This window comes from Aegilops tauschii, chromosome 2 (assembly GCF_002575655.3).
Source record: "Aegilops tauschii subsp. strangulata cultivar AL8/78 chromosome 2, Aet v6.0, whole genome shotgun sequence".
Taxonomy (NCBI): domain Eukaryota; kingdom Viridiplantae; phylum Streptophyta; class Magnoliopsida; order Poales; family Poaceae; genus Aegilops; species Aegilops tauschii.
Genome location: NC_053036.3, coordinates 277,216 through 295,958, shown reverse-complemented (window position 1 = coordinate 295,958; position 18,743 = coordinate 277,216).

Sequence of the window (18,743 nt, the reverse complement as noted above, 5' to 3'; positions counted from 1 at the left end):
AAATACTATTTCCTTACAACTTCAAGTGAGTGTTACTGTCTTGTGCATATCTGGTTTCGCTTACTCGAGGTTAAGTGTGATGATTTATGCATTCGCAACTTCCACTTTGTTCTGCTATCCATTAAGATTGACGCGGGAGTAGTAACTGTCTTAGACTCGAGACATAAAGAGCTTAAGCTGTGGACGGACATGAATGAAATGCTCCAGAAGTAAGTTCAATCATTATCGCACCATATCGACAACTTTCGTTCATTTCCTGATATCAAGTAATCATTTTCTTTGCCAGACAGGGTTTAAAAAAAGTTCACCATAATGGTTCCGTGTCTGAAGAAGGAGCTTCGATTTACACACCTCAAAGTAAGTAGTACTAGCTAGTTCCGCGCATCTCTCATTGATTCTAGTTTCATCAATACCATTATCATGCTTGATTATCAGTTTGATTGAACTCTATTCTCTTGAAGTGCTTGTGGCAGGCACCCGAGAATAATTTATATGGATACTATGTTCGCAATTTCATTCGCCACTCAACCTCTGAGCGGGGCTTATTGGATTTCGGGTTCCGGCAAAACCCTTGAGGTTCGAACACTGGGGTGCGCACGAAGATCTCTCCTCCCTCAAGCACTCACCCTCACCACAATCTCAAGGCTTAGCGCGTCGAACCCACAGAGCAAGAGACACAAGATTTATACTGGTTCAGGCCACCGATGTGGTGTAATACCCTACTCCAGTGTGGTGTGGTGGATTGCCTCTTGGGCTGATGATGAACATTTACAAGGGAAGAACAGCCTCCTGGGGTGAGGTGCTCTTGTGCTCGGTGAGCTTGTTTGGGTGTATTGTGTATCGGTTCGACTTCAGTTGCCTCCTAGTGTGGTGGCTAGTCCTATTTATAGAGGCCCTGGTCCTCCTCCCAAATATTGAGCGGGAAGGGATCCAACAATGGCCAAATTCGAAGGGAGACAACTAGTACAAGTTATCCTGACTAAAGGTGGTCTTCGCCTGCCAAAGGCTCTGGTGGTGACGCCGTCTTGGTCTCCACGGTGACCTCCGTCCTGCCGTCCTGCTAGTCTTGGTCTCATTGCACCGATATGGAAACCTTTGCCTGATGCCTCGGTACTCCTCGCCTACGCTTGCCTCTTTAGAACCAAAGAGGAAACGAGGACACTGTGCGCGCTGGCGCCCGCCTGGCGCCCGCTGATGACGCACAAGTATAGGGGATCTATCATAGTCCTTTTGACAAGTAAGAGTGTCGAACCCAACTAGGAGCAGAAGGAAATGACAAGCGGTTTTCAGTAAGGTATTCTCTGCAAGCACTGAAATTATCGGTAACAGATAGTTTTGTGATAAGGTAATTTGTAACGAGTAACAAGTAAAAAGTGTAAGTAAAGTGCAGCAAGGTGGCCCAATCCTTTTTGTAGCAAAGGACAAGCCTGGACAATTTCTTATATGAAGGAAAACGCTCCCGAGGACACATGGGAATTATCGTCAAGCTAGTTTTCATCATGCTCATATGATTCACGTTTGTTACTTTGATAATTTGGTATGTGGGTGGACCGGTGCTTGGGTGCTGTCCTTACTTGGACAAACATCCCACTTATGATTAACTCCTATTGCAAGCATCCGCAACTACAAAAGAAGTATTAAGGTAAACCTAACCACAGCATGAAACATAGGGATCCAAATCAGCCCCTTACGAAGCAACGCATAAACTAGGGTTTAAGCTTCTGTCACTCTAGCAACCCATCATCTACTTATTACTTACCAATGCCTTCCTCTAGGCCCAAACAATGGTGAAGTGTCATGTAGTCGACGTTCACATAACACCACTAGAGGAAAGACAACATACATCTCATCAAAATATCGAACGAATACCAAATTCACATGACTACTTATAGCAAGACTTCTCCCATGTCCTCAGGAACAAACTTAACTACTCACAAAGCATATTCATGTTCATAATCAGAGGGGTATTAATATGCATAATGGATCTAAACATATGATCTTCCACCAAATAACCAACTAGCATCAACTACAAGGAGTAATCAACACTACTAGCAACCCACAGGTACCAATCTGAGGCTTTGGAATAAAGATTGGATACAAGAGATGAACTAGGGTTTGAGAGGAGATGGTGCTGGTGAAGATGTTGATGAAGATTGACCCCCTCCCGATGAGAGGATCGTTGGTGATGATGATGGCGATGATTTCCCCCTCCCGGAGGGAAGTTTCCCCGGCAGAACAGCTCTGCCGGAGCTCTAGATTGGTTCCGCCAAGGTTCCGCCTCGTGGCGGCAGAGTTTGTTCCCGAAAGCTTGCTTATGTTTTTTTCCAGGGTAAAAGACCTCCTATAGAAGAAGATGGGCACCGGAGGCCTGACAGGGGGCCCACGAGGCAGGGGGCGTGCCCAGGGGGATAGGGCGCGCCCCCACCCTCGTGGCCAGGGTTCAGGCCCCCTCTGGTATTTTCTTCGCTCAGTATTTTTTATTAATTCCAAAAATGACTTCCGTGGAGTTTCAGGACTTTTGGAGTTGTGCAGAATAGGTCTCTAATATTTGCTCCTTTTCCAGCCCAGAATTCCAGCTGCCGGCATTCTCCCTCTGTAACATCCCAAATTTTCAATTTCGAATGTTATACATTGATCATCATTGCATAGCATATTTTATTGCATTTTGGCAAATCCTCGATAAATCCTAAGCAACTCAAGGACCCTCGGAGAGAGTTGGGGATTTTCCCGATTTATCATATTTGATTTTCATCAAATAATAAAACGAGGATTTTGGTTTTAATTATTTTCTCTCCGGAAAAATATTTCACATTAAAATAAATGAGAGGAGAAAATATGACTTCTCCAAAACAATTGAAATATTGGAGGAAAAAATATTAAAATCATATATTGGATTTTATTCGGATTTTATTTGCAATTTTAATTGCATTAAAAAAAATTGCACGTTGTCAAAACTGCATTTTTGTGTCAGAAAAATGTTCACCTTGTTCTAATTATTTTAATTAGACGGGGAAAATTTGTTTTATCATTTTTGGATTTTTATTTATTTTTCTACGATTTTTTTTGTGTTCGGCGGAATATATTTAAAAAAAAACCCACCGCGCCCGACCGGGCCGAGGCCCAGTCGAGCCGGCCGGCCCAGCCCCGCGCCGTCTCCCTCGCGCGCACGCCTGCGCCGCCGCCGGAGTCCGCCCCGAGCACGCCATCGCCGCCGCCTTGCCCCCTCCTCCAAGCAGCCCCCCCTCTCATAAATACCCGCCGCCGCCGCCCCCTCCCTCACCCCGAGCCCGCCCCAAGCCGACCCCCGCCGGAGCCGCAGCGCTGCCGCCTGCTCGCCGTGCGCCGCCGCCGACGCCGCCCCTCGCCGCCCCAAGCCGCCGCCCGAGCCCCGCCACCCCCGCCGCCCTCGCCGACCCCCGCCGGAGCCCCAAGCCGCCCCGCCGGAGCCCGTCCCGAGAGGTACCGAGCCGCCGCCGCCGCTTGCCGATTTTTCTAAAAAAACCGTTCGTTTTTTTTCCTAAACCCTAGATCGGTTTATTTTTCTTCGGTTTTATTATTTAGTGAACGCTCACCGATCCGTTCATTTTAATGAACGTGTTCGTCGGATTTTCGCTGTTAATGAACGTTCGTTCGTTTAACCGTTCGTCAGTTTTCTTTTCCGTCGGATTTTTCCGCGATTATTCCAGATCTCGATTTCAGATCAGATCTTCGTTTTCGTTTAACTTTTCGCTCGTTTATCGGAATCAGGCGATTCAAGTGCCTAGAGTTTCGTCTCAAAATTCTGTTTCCGTTTAACCTACTCAAACAAGTTTTTGCTACTGTAAAATTTGACCTAGATCCAGATTAGTAAACGAAGCTTGTTTCTTTCGCCGTTTAACTTTCGTTGCTTTGTTCGAGTTGATTCTTTTTGCAAACCGGAGTTCTTAAGTTGAACTTTCTAGTTGGATCTTTCATTCGAGTTTTACCTGTGCATTGGATGAGTACTTATTGTTTGCTTGTTTGTTTGCGATAGAGTACCCGGAGTGCGCCGCTTGTTACTTCGAATCTCTAGGTTTCGCGGATCATCAGCAAGGCAAGTAACACTTTGATCATACTTTTCCATACCCAGTTTTATTTGCACTAGATCAATCCTCAAACATTGCATGGTTAGGATCTAATTAAACTGTGGGTATTGGGATGTAGTTGAGGTAGTACCTATTACCTGTGTTATTTATCAAACCCTTGGGAGTTACTTCTACGTTTGCTATTATATTGCCATGCTATGCTCGTAGACGTGGTTTGGGTTTGAGAGATATTCATGACAGATGTGAGATTGTTAATTAATGGTTTACTTAAGGTGGCAACTAAAACTCACATCTGGGTGGATTGAGGCACCTGGGGAACCCAGTGCTGCCTGTATTTTTGGATATCCCGGGGTACCCGTGTGTCATCCTATGGACCGCCACCCAGGCTCAAAGGGATCATAAGATTATTCATGCTAGAAACTTCCGTGTGCAGCCACAAGCTATTATGGGCTCTAGCATAGTTGAGTAGGTTACATGATCTCTTGAAGAGGTGGGCTAGCAGATGTAGGGGAAAGTAGGTGTAACTGTCCATCCGGAGTAAAGGGTGATTGTTTCTGAAAGACTGTGTCTCGGTCATCCGTTTCTCAAACATCATGTAGTGCGAGAATCAAGCGGAGGCGAACGAGTCTTGTGGGGAAAAGTGCACAAACCTCTGCAGAGTGTACAAACTAATCATGGTTAGCCATGTCCCCGGTTATGGACAACTTGAGTATCTAGTACCTGGATTATCATGTGAATCTCATCACCATGTTACTTTAATTAATTTTGTTGGGTTAATGATGACACTTAATTGGGATTGAGTTGGAGGTACCTTCTCAATGTTTAACAACCACCATGATAGTTAAACATAACTTATTCCTTTGTAGTAGGGAAAAATTGGCTTTTCGCAAAACTGTAACCATAGAGCTTTCCACCAGCCATATATGCATGTAGTATAGCATTATTATGTTCATTATTCTCTATGTGTTATATTGCCAGCATATTCCATGTGCTGACCCGTTTTCAGGCTGCAACGTTTCATGTTGCAGACTTTTCAGACGACGAGTAAGGTGCCTTAGGTCGTGGTCTTATACTCAGTGATGCCATTGGAGTTGATGGACTCACTTATCTTCCAAGTCTTCCGCTGTTAAGTATTTAGATGGCCCCAAGCCATATTTTTCATACTTATTCTCTTTTGAGATATTCGATGTAATAAGTGTGTGATTGCTACTCTGTTATAAATCCTCCATTTGTACTGGGCGTGTCAGCATTACTGATCCAGGGATGACACTGGTGCACAGCAGCACAGACTATTTGAGGTCTGGTCGCTACAAAGGTGGTATCAGAGCACACGCTGACTGTAGGACACGACCACTAAGCTTAAGCCCTAGAACACTTCTCTCTTCTCATTTCTGACCCCTCTCCACTTTCTACTCTTTTAGGAATGGCGGATGTAAGGAGCAAGTTCATGCAACCAGATGAAGACACGCCTTTTGGACGACACTTGAAGGAAGTCACTAAGTACTTGAACATAGGAATACCAAGCATCACCGGAACCTACAACGCCACATTACCTGAAGAGGAGAGCTGGAAGATTCAAGTTCAAGTTCCAGGAAGGACATTTGCGCCAGTTACTGAACCTATAAGATTGGCTTTTGAAGCACCAACCTGGAGTTTAGGGAAGAGCATGGCAGCCTACATCGCTATGGGACGCATTGGAGAAGTCTACCACAAGGAGCTTAAGGATACTATTTATCAGATTTGTGGACGCCGAGATGAGCAATGGGAGATGTTCAGCACCAAGAAGGATGGATCAATTGCAGCTTTCATCCAGGAGCAAAACCAACACATTCGTCGCCAGGAGAACCAGATGTGCTCAGACAAGGAAGATCTGAAGAAGGCATTGACGAAGATCAAGGAGCTGGAGGAAGAACTCAAGGCTACACGCGAGGATTATTTGGAGGAAATCGTCGCACTAGTAGGGAAGAATGACGACCTGGAGAAGAAGATTGGAGTATTTATGGGAAATCCAGTGCCAAAAGCAGAAGATGACGAATGCGCTTGCCCGGATAACTACATCATCATCGACGACACCGACTTGGACCCCAGTGAAGATGACTTTGTTGATGAAGCTAGAGCAGATATCATGGAGTCTTCAACTGATCAAAATTTCTAGTAGACCACCATATCAATAGTAGTTTTCCCCCATTTAATAGTATAGTTCAAGCACTTTGTAACGCTAGTTAGATCGATTGTATGCCTTATTTGAATTGATTGAGTGATATTGATTGTATTTGACTCATGAGCATATGGGTAGTGTTTTCCCTCTAGACCTCACTATTCTTAACTCTCATCTTTTCTAACCCATCAGATGCCTCCGAGACGCGACACCGGATTTGTTTTCCCACCCGAGATCACCCAGTTGATTCAGCAACAGAATGCCCTGATGCAAGTGTTGGTACAGAACCAAGGCAACAACAACAACAACAACAACAACCCACCCCCTCCACCTGTTGATCACTTAGCCCGTTTCTTGAGGCTAAACCCGCCGGTGTTTTCCAGCAGCACCGAGCCGATTGTTGCAGATGATTGGCTCGGCAAAGTTGGAAGGGAGTTGGCCACTGCAGGATGCACAGATGCGGAAAGAGTGCGTTTTGCCGCACATCAGCTTGATGGACCCGCAGCATCATGGTGGGAGAATTATACAGCCACACACCCTATTGACACTGTCACATGGGACCAGTTTCAGCAAGCTTTCCGTACAGCTCATGTTTCAGTAGGAGCTATGGCTATGAAGAAGCGTGAGTTTCGCAACCTACGCCAAGGAGGACGTAGCGTAGGCCAGTATGTGGAGGATTTCAGTAAGTTAGCACGTTATGCACCAGATGACGTTGCTACAGATGCAGCCAAGCAGGAGAAGTTTTTGGAAGGACTGAATGATGAACTGCGCATGCAGCTAATGGCAGCAACCTTCAACAACTACCAGGAGTTGGTAGATAGAGCTCTCATGATTGAAGGGAAGCAGCAGCAGATTGAAAACCGTAAGAGGAAGTATGGACAAGGGAAGTACAATTCTGGAGCTCAGCAGAAGCCACGTTTTGCCTCGAAACCGGGAGGACAGTTTCAGCATACCCATGGAGGAGGTAGTACGCACAACCATAATGGCTCCAAGAATGGTAATGGGAATGGAGGAAGCAACGGACAGAACCGTAATAACCCATCTACCCCAGCCAAGAGGGATCTAAGTCACGTTACTTGTTTCAAGTGCCAGAAGACTGGACACTATGCAAATGATTGTCCTGAAGTCCAGAATGGTAATGGCAATGGAAGCTCCGGGAAGAAGCCGAACCCTTTCAATAAAGGACATGTGAACCACGTGAGCATGGAAGAGGTTGAAGCACAGCCTGATGCAGTAATAGGTAAGTTTTTGGTTAAGTCATTTACTGCAATCGTTCTTTTTGATACTGGTGCATCGCATTCATACATATCAAGGGGATTTGTGGATAAGTTTAAGTTGCCCACCAAAGTTCTCAGAACACCTATGTTAGTAACCTCGCCAGGAGCAGAGTATGTGGCAAGCCAAGGATGTTTTTAGATGCCATTGGCCATAGGTAGGCATGTTTTCCCCTCAGACCTAATAATTTTGGAGTCGCAAGGTTTGGATGTGATTTTGGGAATGGATTGGCTATCGATGTATGGAGGAAACATCGATTGCGCCAGTAAGTCGATTTTGCTTACCACCCCAGAAGGAAGAAGGATCAAGTATGTATCCCGGCATGTGCCAAAGAGGACTCAAGTGAATTCCTTATCAGGAGTTGTACAGGAGGAGGTACCAGTGGTGAAGGATTACCCGGATGTATTTCCAGAAGAGTTGCCAGGCATGCCACCAGATAGAGACATTGAGTTCTTGATTGAACTTTTGCCAGGCACAGGGCCAATATCTAAGAGACCGTACAGGATGCCCGCAAAAGATTTGGAGGAAATTAAGAAGCAGATTAAGGAGTTATTGGATAAAGGCTATATTCGCCCAAGTTCGTCACCTTGGGGATCACCAGTACTTCTAGTGGAGAAGAAAGATGGATCATTGAGGATGGTTGTTGATTACCGTGGATTGAATGAAGTGACCGTCAAAAACAAGTACCCACTGCCGATGATCAATGATTTGTTTGACCGCTTACAAGGAGCTAAAGTATTTTCCAAGATCGATCTACGATTAGGATACCATCAGTTAAAGATTCAAGAGCAGGATATACCTAAGACGGCTTTTACCACCAGATATGGGCTGTATGAGTATACCGTTATGTCATTTGGTCTGACTAACGCACCTGCCTATTTCATGAACCTGATGAACAAAGTGTTTATGGAGTTCTTGGATAAGTTTGTCGTGGTGTTCATAGACGATATTTTAGTCTTTTCCAAGAATGAGGAAGAGCATAAGGAGCATTTGCGTTTGGTACTTGAGAAGCTCAGAGAACATCAGTTATACGCCAAGTTCAGCAAATGTGAATTTTGGCTGAAGGAAGTTGGATTCCCCGGACATGTTATTTCTGGAGAAGGAATAGCAGTAGACCCCACCAAAGTTGACACGGTAACAAGTTGGGAATCACCCACATCAGTTGGAGAGATCCGGAGTTTCCTTGGACTTGCAGGATACTATCGGAGGTTTATTGAGAATTTGTCTAAGATTGCAAAACCCATGACTGAGCTATTAAAGAAGGACACCAAGTTCAATTGGACTGAGGAATGTGAAGCTAGTTTCCAAGAATTGAAGAAACGATTGGTTACATCACCAGTGTTGATTCTGCCAGATCAACGCAAGGACTATGAAGTTTATTGCGACGCTTCTCGTCGAGGACTTGGAGCAGTGCTTATGTAGGAAGCAAGAGTTGTGTCATATGCTTCACGACAACTTAAACCCCATGAGAAGATTTATGCCACGCATGATTTGGAATTAGCAGCCGTAGTGCATGCGTTGAAGACATGGAGACACTTTCTCATCGGAAATCATTGTGAGGTGTACACGGATCACAAGAGTTTGAAGTACATTTTCACGCAGAAGGAGTTAAATCTTAGACAGAGGAGATGGTTGGAGCTTATTAAGGACTATGATATGAGATTGCATTATCACCCAGGGAAGGCTAACGTAGTAGCAGATGCGTTGAGCCGCAAGAGCCATGTCAACACCCTCATGACAGGAGAGTTACCTCAGGAGTTAGCCGAGGACCTTCGCGAGCTATGTTTGGAGATAGTCCCAAGAGGCTATTTAGCGACATTGGAGATTCAGTCTACCTTGATGGAAAAGATCAGAGAAGCTCAGAAGACAGACAAGGAGATTATTGATGAGATAAAGGAAAAGATGAGCAAAGGAAAAGCCAAGGGATTTCGTGAGATGAGCACGATACCCTATGGTTTGAGGACCGCGTTTACGTGCCCAATGATCCGGAGATCAGGAAGTTGATTTTGCAAGAGGCCCATGATTCACCGTATTCGATTCACCTAGGAAATACCAAGATGTATTTGGATTTGAAGGATACTTTCTGGTGGACCGGAATGAAGAAGGATATTGCGGAGTATGTAGCAGTTTGTGATGTATGTCAGAGAGTGAAGGCAGAACATCAGAAGCCAGCAGGATTACTACAACCATTGCCAATACCCGAATGGAAGTGGGATAAAATAGGCATGGATTTTATCACGGGATTGCCCAGGACTCGTTCAGGCTATGACTCAATATGGGTTGTAGTCGACCGTTTGACGAAAGTAGCTCATTTCATTCCAGTGAAGACCACTTACACCAGTCCTAAGTTGGCGAAGATATACATGACCAGGATCGTATGTTTGCATGGAGTTCCGAGGACCATTGTATCAGACAGAGGAACCCAGTTTACCTCGAAGTTTTGGAAGCAGTTACATAAAACATTGGGAACCAGGCTAGAATTTAGTACAACCTTTCACCCACAGACAGATGGACAGACCGAAAGAGTCAATCAGATTTTGGAAGACATGCTGAGAGCTTGTGCACTAGATTATGGATCTAGTTGGGACGACAATTTGCCATATGCAGAGTTTTCTTAGAACAACAGTTATCAAACCAGTTTGAAGATGGCCCCTTTCGAAGCTTTGTACGGAAGGAGGTGTAGAACACCGTTGTTATGGGACGAAGTAGGAGACCGTTAGTTGTTTGGACCAGATTTGATTAAGGAGTCTGAACAGAAAGTGAGGTTGATTCGCGATAGGCTCAAGGTAGCCCAGTCCAGGCAGAAGAGTTATGCTGATTCTAAACGAAAGGAGACAGTTCACGAAGTCGGAGACAGAGTTTATCTTCGAGTATCACCACTTCGAGGAGTGAAGCGCTTTGGAGTTAAGGGAAAGCTAGCGCCCCGTTTTATCGGACCATACAGAGTTTTGGAACGTATGGGAGAAGTTGCCTACAAGCTGGAATTGCCCGAAGGATTGTCAGGAGTTCACGACGTATTTCACGTTTCACAGTTGAAGAAGTGCCACACAGAGATGGCTGAGATACCACTGAGAGATACAGTGCCACTGGAAGCGATTCAGCTGGAAGGTGATTTGACCTATGAGGAGAAACCAGTTAAGATTCTTGAGTATGCCAGCCGAGTCACCCGCAGTAAGGTTATCAAGTTTTGCAAAGTCCAGTGGAGTCACCACACGGAAGATGAAGCCACCTGGGAGCGAGAGGAAGATCTACGGAAGGACCACTCTCACCTATTTTCTAGCCAACCCGAATCTCGAGGGCGAGATTCATCATAAGGGGGGTAGGTTTGTAACATCCCAAATTTTCAATTTGGAATGTTATACATAGATCCTCATTGCATAGCATATTTTATTGCATTTTGGCAAATCCTCGATAAATCCTAAGCAACTCAAGGACCCTCGGAGAGAGTTGGGGATTTTCCCGATTTATCATATTTGATTTTCATCAAATAATAAAACGAGGATTTTGGTTTTAATTATTTTCTCTCCGGAAAAATATTTCACATTAAAATAAATGAGAGGAGAAAATATGACTTCTCCAAAACAATTGAAATATTGGAGGAAAAATATTAAAATCATATATTGGATTTTATTCGGATTTTATTTGCAATTTTAATTGCATTAAAAAAAATTGCACGTTTTCAAAACTACATTTTTGTGTCAAAAAATGTTCACCTTGTTCTAATTATTTTAATTAGACGAGGAAAATTTGTTTTATCATTTTTGGATTTTTATTTATTTTTCTGCGATTTTTTTTGTTTTCGGCGGAATATATTTTAAAAAAAAACCCACCGCGCCCGACCGGGCCGAGGCCCAGCCGAGCCGGCCGGCCCAGCCCCGCGCCGTCTCCCTCGCACGCACGCCTGCGCCGCCGCCGGACTCCGCCCCGAGCACGCTATCGCCGCCGCCTTGCCCCCTCCTCCAAGCAGCCCCCCTCTCATAAATACCCGCCGCCGCCGCCCCCTCCCTCACCCTGAGCCCGCCCCAAGCCGACCCGCGCCGGAGCCGCAGCGCCGCCGCCCGCTCGCCGTGCGCCGCCGCCGACGCCGCCCCTCGCCGCCGCCCGATCCCCGCCACCCCCGCTGCCCTCGCCGACCCCCGCCGGAGCCCCAAGCCGCCCCGCCGGAGCCCGTCCCGACGAGGTACCGAGCCGCCGCCGCCGCTTGCCGGTTTTTCTAAAAAAAACCGTTCATTTTTTTCTAAACCCTAGATCGGTTTATTTTTCTTCGGTTTTATTATTTAGTGAACGTTCACCGATCCGTTCGTTTTAATGAACGTGTTCGTCGGATTTTTGCTGTTAACGAAGGTTCGTTCGTTTAACCGTTCGTCAGTTTTCTTTTCCGTCGGATTTTTCCGCGATTATTCCAGATCTCGATTTCAGATCAGATCTTCGTTTTCATTTAACTTTTCGCTCGTTTATCGGAATCAGGCGATTCAAGCGCCTAGAGTTTCGTCTCGAAATTCTCTTTCCGTTTAACCTACTCAAACAAGTTTTTGCTACTGTAAAATTTGACCTAGATCCAGATTAGTAAACGAAGCTTGTTTCTTTCGCCGTTTGACTTTCGTTGCTTTGTTCGAGTTGATTCTTTTTGCAAACCGGAGTTCTTAAGTTGAACTTTCTGGTTGGATCTTTCATTCGAGTTTTACCTGTGCATTATATGAGTACTTATTGTTTGCTTGTTTGTTTGCGATAGAGTACCCGGAGTGCGCCGCTTGTTACTTCGAATCTCTAGGTTTCGCGGATCATCAGCAAGGCAAGTAACACTTTGATCATACTTTTCCATACCCAGTTTTATTTGCACTAGATCAATCCTCAAACATTGCATGGTTAGGATCTAATTAAACTGTGGGTATTGGGATGTAGTTGAGGTAGTACCTATTACCTGTGTTATTTATCAAACCCTTGGGAGTTACTTCTACGTTTGCTATTATATTGCCATGCTATGCTCGTAGACGTGGTTTGGGTTTGAGAGATATTCATGACAGATGTGAGATTGTTAATTAATGGTTTACTTAAGGTGGCAACTAAAACTCACATCTGGGTGGATTGAGGCCCCTGGGGAACCCAGTGCTGCCTGTATTTTTGGATATCCCGGGGTACCCGTGTGATCATCCTATGGACCGCCACCCAGGCTCAAAGGGATCATAAGATTATTCATGCTAGAAACTTCCGTGTGCAGCCACAAGCTATTATGGGCTCTAGCATAGTTGAGTAGGTTACATGATCTCTTGAAGAGGTGGGCTAGCAGATGTAGGGGAAAGTAGGTGTAACTGTCCATCCGGAGTAAAGGGTGATTGTTTCTGAAAGACTGTGTCTCGGTCATCCGTTTCTCAAACATCATGTAGTGCGAGAATCAAGCGGAGGCGAACGAGTCTTGTGGGGAAAAGTGCACAAACCTCTGCAGAGTGTACAAACTAATCATGGTTAGCCGTGTCCCCGGTTATGGACAACTTGAGTATCTAGTACCTGGATTATCATGTGAATCTCATCACCATGTTACTTTAATTAATTTTGTTGGGTTAATGATGACACTTAATTGGGATTGAGTTGGAGGTACCTTCTCAATGTTTAACAACCACCATGATAGTTAAACATAACTTATTCCTTTGTAGTAGGGAAAAATTGGCTTTTCGCAAAACTGTAACCATAGAGCTTTCCACCAGCCATATATGCATGTAGTATAGCATTATTATGTTCATTATTCTCTATGTGTTATATTGCCAGCATATTCCATGTGCTGACCCGTTTTCGGGCTGCAACGTTTCATGTTGCAGACTTTTCAGACGACGAGTAAGGTGCCTTAGGTGGTGGTCTTATACTCAGTGATGCCGCTGGAGTTGATGGACTCACTTATCTTCCAAGTCTTCCGCTGTTAAGTCTTTAGATGGCCCTAAGCCATATTTTTCATACTTATTCTCTTTTGAGATATTCGATGTAATAAGTGTGTGATTGCTACTCTGTTATAAATCCTCCATTTGTACTGTGCGTGTCAGCATTACTGATCCAGGGATGACACTGGTGCACAGCAGCACAGACTATTTGAGGTCTGGTCGCTACACCCTCTTCATGTAAACCTTGTAAAATAAGAGAGAATAGGCATAAGTATTGTGAGATAATGTGTAATAACAGCCCATAATGCAATAAATATCGATATGAAAGCATGATGCAAAATGGACGTATCAACTCCCCCAAGCTTAGACCTTGCTTGTCATCAAGCGAAAGCCGATAACGATAAATATGTCCACATGTTTGGAGATAGAGGTGTCGATAAAAATAAAATACGGACATGAGGGCATCATGATCATTCTTATAACAGCAACATATATGGATATTGTCATATGATTTCTTATGCTCAAGTAATAATCTATTCAGAATGTCAAGTATGAATCAGAAACTTCATTGAGAACTAACAAACTATGATCTCGGTCATTGAAGCAATTGCAATTTATCATAACATCAGAAAGAGTCTATATAAGAGCTTTTCAGCAAGTCCACATACTCAACTATCATTTAGTCTTTCACAATTGCTAACACTCACACAATACTTGTGGTTAGGGAGTTTTAATCGGACACAGAGAAACATAGGGGCTTATAGTTTCGCCTCCCAACCTTTTACCTCGAGGGTAATGTCAACAATAATAATTCAGGCTAACTTACATCCAATTGGATATATATATCAGGATCTTTCCAACACAATGTGCTTGCCAAAGGATAAAATGTAAAAAGGAAAGGTGAAGATCACCATGACTCTTGCATAAGGAATAAGACAAAAGTAAAAGATAGGCCCTTCGCAGAGGGAAGCAGAGGTTGTCATGTGCTTTTGGTTGGATGCACGAAATCTTAATGCAAAAGAACGTCAGTTTATATTGCCACTTGTGATGTGGACCTTTATTATGCAGTCCGTCGCTTTTATTTCTTCCACATCACAAGATCCTATAAAGCTTATTTTCTCCACACTAATAAGTCATACATATTTAGAGAGCAATTTTTATTGCATACAACAATGACAACTTACTTGAAGGATCTTACTCAATCCATAGGTAGATATGGTGGACTCTCATGGCAAAACTGGGTTTAAGGGTATTTGGAAGCACAAGTAGTATCTCTACTTGGTGCAAGGAATTGGCTAGCATGAGGGAGAAAGGCAAGCTCAACATATTGGATGATCCATGACAATATACTTTATTTCAGATATCAGAAAACATAACCCATTACGTTGTCTTCCTTGTCCAACATCAACTCTTTAGCATGTCATATTTTAATGAGTGCTCACAATCATAAAAGATGTCCAAGATAGTATATTTATATGTAGAACCTCTCTTTCCTTATTACTTCCTATTAATTGCAACGATGACCAAAACTATGTTTGTTAACCCTCAACAACTTTTAATCATCATACTCTTTATATGTGAAGTCATTACTCTCCATAAGATCAATATGATCTCTTTTATTTCCCCCTTTTTTATTCTTTCTTTTTATTTTATTCACTCAAGATCATAGCAAGATAATCAAGCCCTTGACTCAACACTAATCTTTATTATATATATAGCTCACGGACTCGATTACATAGAGGGATCATAAAGCAAAACTCAAAACTAGATCATACTAAAACTTTACTCTGCTAGATCAAGATATTACCAAAAGGATCGAACTAAGAAATCGGTAAAGATAGGAGTGTGATGGTGATACGATACCGGGGCACCTCCCCCAAGCTTGGCAGTTGCCAAGGGGAGTGCCCATACCCATGTGATTAAGTCTCCTTCTTCGGAGGTGGTGGTGTTGGGGATAATTGTGCCTTCAGCTTTTTCATATTGTACTTGAGAAGAGCAATTTCCTCCTTTAAGTCATCGACTTCCGTTTCCAGCTTCAAGATCTTGTCACATAAATCTCCTTTGCTTTTATATCCCCAGGTTGAGGTAGAGGGACATCCTCCTCCTCCGAACTTGAATCATTGATCCTCATCAAATGAGCATCCTCTTCATCATCCGTAGTTCGACCACAAGGAGATAGATCCCCATAGGTCTTTGGGTCAGCAACGAGATGTGAGACATAGCTCTCTCCGTCGGAATCCTGAGATGACATCTTGCTCCAAACCTGCTACAGAAACAACTCGAAACAAAAATAGAGGATATTTGCGTGGTACGGTGGTCAAAACCTTCGGTAGATTATATAATGAATTTTTACCGACCAAAAGAAGTACCGTGCAAGAAAACGGAGTCCGTAGAGCACACGAGGTGCCCACGAGGCAGGGGGCGTGCCCAGGGGGTAGGGCGCGCCCTCCACCCTCGTGGAAGCCTCATGTCCTTCCCGGACTACTTCTTATTTTCCTATTTTCTTAAATATTCCAAAACGGAGAAAAATTGCCATTAGAACTGTTTTGGAGTCGGTTTACTTACCGTACCACATACCTATTCCTTTTTGGAGTCTGAAACGTTCTGGAAAGTGTCCCTTATGTATTCCTCCGGGGTTACGGTTTCAATAACATTAGTTTCAACATTTATAGGATTACCTGAGATATAATGTTTGATTCTTTGACCGTTCACCACCTTCGGATTTGTGCCTTCGAAGTTGTTGATTTTTATGGCACCGGAATGATAGACCTCCTCGATAACGTAAGGACCTTCCCATTTAGAGAGAAGCTTTCCTGCAAAAAATCTTAAACGAGAGTTGAATAGCAACACATAATCACGTACATTAAACTCATGTTTTTGTATCCTTTTGTCATGCCATGTTTTAACTTTTTCTTTAAACAATTTGGCATTCTCATAGGCTTGGGTTCTCCATTCATCAAGTGAGCTAATGTCAAATAGCCTCTTCTCACTGACAAGTTTGAAAGCATAACTGAGCTCTTTAATAGCCCAATATGCCTTATGTTCTAGTTCGAGAGGTAAGTGACATGCTTTTCCATAAACCATTTTATACGGAGACATACCATAGGATTTTTATATGCAGTTCTATAGGCCCATAATGCATCATCAAGTTTCTTAGACCAATTCTTTCTAGATCTATTAACAGTCTTTTGCCAAATTAATTTGAGCTCTCTATTACTCAATTCTACTTGACCACTAGACTGCGGATGATACGGAGATGCAATTCTATGATTAACATGATACTTAGCAAGCATTTTACGAAAAGCACCATGTATAAAATGTGAACCTCCATCAGTCATTAAATATCTAGGGACCCCAAACCTCGGAAAAATAACTTCTTTAAGCATCTTAATAGAGGTGTTATGATCAACACTACTAGTTGGAATAGCTTCTACCCACTTAGTAACGTAATCAACAGCAACTAAAATATGTGTATCCCCATTAGAGGAAGGAAAAGGTCCCATATAATCAAAGCCCCATATATCAAATGGTTCAATAACAAGTGAATAATTCATAGGCATTTCTTGACGTCTACTAATATTACCAATTCTTTGACATTCATCACAAGACAAGACAAACTTACGAGCATCCTTGAAGAGAGTAGGCCAATAAAAACCGGATTGCAATACCTTATGTGCAGTCCTATCTCCAGCGTGGTGCCCTTCGTAAGCCTCGGAGTGACACTTGCATAGGATCTGTTCCTGTTCATGCTCAGGTATACAACGCCTAATAACACCATCTACTCCTTCTTTATAAAGATGTGGGTTATCCCAGAAGTAATGTCTCAAATCATAGAAAAACTTTTTATTTTGCTGGTATGTGAAACTAGGTGGTATAAATTTAGCAACAATGTAATTAGCATAATCAGCATACCATGGAGCAGTACGAGAAGCGTTTATGACAACTAGTTGTTCATCAGGAAAGCTATCATCAATAGGTAGTGGGTCATCAAGAACATTCTCTAACCTAGACAAGTTGTCTGCAACGGGGTTCTCAGCTCCCTTTCTATCAATAATATGCAAATCAAATTCTTGTAGCAAGAGAACCCATCTAATTAGTCTAGGTTTAGCATCTTTATTTTCCATAAGATATTTAATAGCAGCATGATCAGTGTGAATAGTTACTTTAGAATCAATAATATAAGGTCTAAACTTATCACAAGCAAATACAACTGCTAAAAATTCTTTTTCAGTAGTAGCATAATTTCTCTGGGCACTATCTAGAGTTTTACTAGCATATTGAATAACATTCAGCTTCTTATCAACTCTTTGTCCTAGAACATCACCTACAGCATAATCACTAGCATCACACATAATTTCGAAGGGTAAATTCCAATGAGGTGGCTGAACGATAGGTGCATAAGTCAAAGCTTTCTTAAGTATTTCAAATGCTTCTACACAATCATCATCAAAGACAAAAGGTATATCTTTTTGTAATAGATTAGTCAGAGGCCGAGAATTTTTTTAGAAGTCCTTAATGAACCTCCTATAAAAACCGGCATGACCAAGGAAACTTCTTATACCTTTGATGTCCTTAGGACACATCATCTTTTCAATAGCATCAACTTTAGCTTTATCAACTTCAATACCTCTTTCAGAAATTTTATGCCCCAAGACAATGCCTTCGTTAACCATAAAGTGGCATTTCTCCCAATTCAAGACAAGATTAGTTTCTTCACATCTCTGCAAAACTCGATCAAGGTTGCTTAAGCAATCATCAAAAGAGGATCCATAAACGGAGAAATCATCCATGAAAACCTCACAAATCTTTTCAGAAAAGTCAGAGAATATAGCCATCATGCATCTTTGAAAGGTAGCAGGTGCATTACATAAACCAAAAGGCATACGTCTATAAGCAAAAGTACCGAAAGGGCAAGTAAAAGTGGTATTTTCTTGATCCTCAGCTGATACAGGTATTTGAGAGAAACCAGAGTAACCATATAGAAAGCAAAAATGTGTATGTTTGGATAATCTTTCTAGCATTTGATCAATAAAAGGTAAAGGGTAATGATCTTTTTAGTAGCTTTATTTAATTTGCGGAAATCAATTACCATCCTACAACCTGTAATAATTCTTTGTGGAATCAATTCATCTTTATCATTAGGAACGACAGTAATACCTCCCTTCTTAGGGACACAATGGACATGACTTACCCACTGACTATCAGCAACGGGATAAATTATACCTGCCTCAAGGAGCTTTAATATTTCCTTTCTTACCACTTCTTTCATCTTAGGATTTAGCCGTCGTTGGTGATCAATAACTGGTTTGGCGTCTTTCTCCAAATTTATTTTGTGTTGACATAGAGTGGGACTAATGCCCTTAAGATCATCAAGAG